This window comes from Diachasma alloeum, unplaced genomic scaffold (genome assembly GCF_001412515.2).
Source record: "Diachasma alloeum isolate Michigan unplaced genomic scaffold, Dall2.0 Dall_scaffold_00198, whole genome shotgun sequence".
Lineage (NCBI taxonomy): Eukaryota > Metazoa > Arthropoda > Insecta > Hymenoptera > Braconidae > Diachasma > Diachasma alloeum.
In genome coordinates, this window is record NW_021680363.1 from 2,635,150 (window position 1) to 2,638,218 (window position 3,069).

Consider the following 3,069-nt stretch of genomic DNA (forward strand, 5'->3'; position numbering starts at 1 on the left):
GAGAGAGACAGAGAGCGAGAGAGAGAGAGAGAGAGAGAGAGAGAGAGAGAGAGAGAGAGTCAGTTTGACTAATGAGTTTAATTCATCAAGGAGTAAGACAGGGATTTAATACACCGCCTGGATATATGTGAGCATGAATCACAATGTTTTTTGTTAGACCCAAAAGCCCCTTGTTCTCACTGAAAATTAACGGAAGAATTATGGATAATTTTGGGGTAGACGAGGCATTTCAGTTTTTAGGGAGAAAAGTGAGATCTCTTTTTCCACATTGTGCAAACCGTATGTTCTCGTTGACCCAGTGGATCGTAAAGGGTTATAAATAACGAAGGCAGAGGAGAAAACCACTGTAGAATTTCTCACATTCTTGGTTTCATTTTGTCCAAACTATGGAGTTACGGATGTTATAGGAGACGGAGAGGGAGAAAATATAGGGAGAAGTGATAGGCGAAGTACGACCCGTGCCGCCGGGTTGAAGAGAGAAGCAGATTAGAACCCCCGGCAATCAAGCCAATTATACACTCCGGTGACGCTGACCCAGCTCTCCTCTCACCCCGCCCCACTCCCCCCCTTCCCCCTTACTATCTTCTTCTACTCTCGACTCGCCTGTCCCTTTCCGCAACCTCTATGTACTTCACCCCAGAAGCTTAAAGCCTTCCTATAGCTTGGGCTTTCCTCTCTGGCATAGCTCTACCCGAGCGCCCACTTTCCTCCTTCTTCTCGGCTCGGGATTGTATGTCCTAGGACCCAAACCTACCTCCGACCAAGTGAAACTCATCAGACCTACGGTAATCCCCGTGGTATACGCCTGGGAGAGAGCCACCCTCAAAACGAATTGCAGCCGGAAATTAAGTGACGCCTCCCGGCTCTAACTCGAGACTTGGTTGCATCTTCACCGTGAGAGAGATATCAGCCTTAGAATTTCCGTCTTTCGATTACTCACTATGTTTTCCTACGACTCATTAATTCAACGGTAAAATTGGGAATGAAATAAAATGCAACGAGGAGGGACGAAAATTTCCACCGTGTCTGGTAGGCAAGCAAATGAAGAGCGACGATTAACTTTCCTCGAGGACAAGTTTCTCGGCAAATGTACGAGTGTGTGTGCACAGTGTGTACAGAACTTGAAAGAGTATAGGGGGAGGGAGGGGGGAGCGGAGGAGGGTTAGAGCGAGGAGAAAAAAAAGCGGCAGGGTGAGTGGCAGATTGCAGCCTCAGCTTTTGGAGGATCATCAAATTAGCAGGAGAATCTTTGAGGGGTGTCTCACTCTACTTGTAGTTGGCCAACCAGAGGCTCGTCAGCCTCTTCGACGAAATTATACACTTACGACCCTTCCCTGAAATGAAGTTGCAAACTTCCGTCAGTATGCTTGTACGGATAAAAATAGAGTGGAGAAATAGCTGGAGAAAAACTAAAAAGTTTACCACGTCGAGTGGGACTTGCGTAATATGTGAAAAGTTGATGAGGCTGGATTGAAAAAATTTATTGGTAATGGAGCAATATTATGTGCGGTGTCAGTGATGATTCTGATTCATGTTTCAAAGTTTTTGAAAGTAAATGGAATTTCAGCGGAGGCGACTGGCGTGGGGTACAACTACGTATTGCAGGCATCTATTTTTAACGAAAGGTATACAAAGCGCATGAATGTTTTACCGTCGTCGGCCCTTCTACCGCCTTCATACGCCGCTAACCATACTTGTGCGTAATAGTAGCATGCCACTGCCTATTTCAGCATGAATTTTTATCTGGGTCGTAATTGGAGTTGGAAGTATGAAGAAGAAAGACAATGTCCAAGGCATATGGTCGTGTCACTCTGTTTTGTGTGAAGATGTTGATTTTTTTAATCACGAAAATTGATTTAATTATACCGGAATCGCCGGAGAGTATCGTCTGTTAATGTGCATCTGATTTTCCGACGCTTCCATTAATATCCCTCGACATAAATATTTTCATATCCAGATATTTTGCAGAAGACATTCATATGAATACTGAGTACGGTACGCCTTTTGCCTGCAGCTGAAACTGCCTCTCCGAGAGATATCGCAAGCACACGCCGTCCACCTTGAGAAAAGATGGTGGCTTGCCAAAGAAGAGAGTGGCCGTCTGGAAATGGTAATGGCTAATGGTACCTCAAGTGTTTGCTCCGATAGTCCAGCGTATTTTTAGTAATGCACTCCAATTCTTCCGCAAAGTGTATAGCCACTTTTTTCAGCATCACAATTTTTCGAAAAAATATAAACATTTCTTTTGAAAATGTGAGTGTTCTTTTCTCCTTCAACCTTTTAGATCCTTTTCAGTGGAAGCTTTTGACCGCTCCTCGCACGTACTTCAGACTCATACGAGAATACATCTTCATTGAAACTGACCACAAAGAGGATTGAGTCGGGTCATAAGGAGAATGGTAATGCTCCAGCAGGCGCATTTATTTGTTCTCCTTCTCCACCACTGGAGACTTTTCACAAGAGGGGCATATATTCCAATTCACCTCGCTTGACGGTTTTTCCTTCTTCACTGGGTCCCCCTCTAACCCATCTAGTGTCTCAATAGTACGGTTAGAAAATGGAAGAAGGTCATATAAGTTGGGTCAATACTCGAAAACTCTTGCTTCCCCCCCGGTCCAAAAGAAAAAATATATCGATTCTTTTTCCTCTAGGTTTTCTCTCCTGCACTAAACTTATTCCCCCCCACGAGAAACTTTTTTAAAGAGGAAAAAGAGATATTATTTCTGTACCATCAGGGACATATTCAATTTTCTACATGTCTAGAGTTTCGGAAGAAGATGTGAAATGCCTTATGGATTTACGATCTGTATAAAATCATACGTCTCTCCTATATTCCGTGGAAGGTGGAGATTTCTCATGGTACTTTCTGAATTTTTCGAAATACCGCGAGTAACTGAAAATATTTTGAAACAGTTTAATTATTGTTTTCGAATAACTCGGGAATTGAGCATTAAACTAATTACACCTTTTACCCCGGAAAGCGACGGATGGAGGACTGTACGTGTTCCAGAGCTATTATTTTTCATTCAACCTCGCCGGCAGTGGGAGCCTCCGCTCAACCCCCCCCCC

The 3,069-nt window shown here is 43.8% G+C and overlaps 1 protein-coding gene across 4 annotated transcripts in view; it reads right to left on the reverse strand.

Annotated features, from left to right (window-relative positions):
* LOC107035442 (CUGBP Elav-like family member 4) overlaps positions 1–3,069 on the reverse strand; it is a 338,453-nt gene that overhangs the window by 296,400 nt on the left and 38,984 nt on the right. The window lies entirely within an intron of this gene.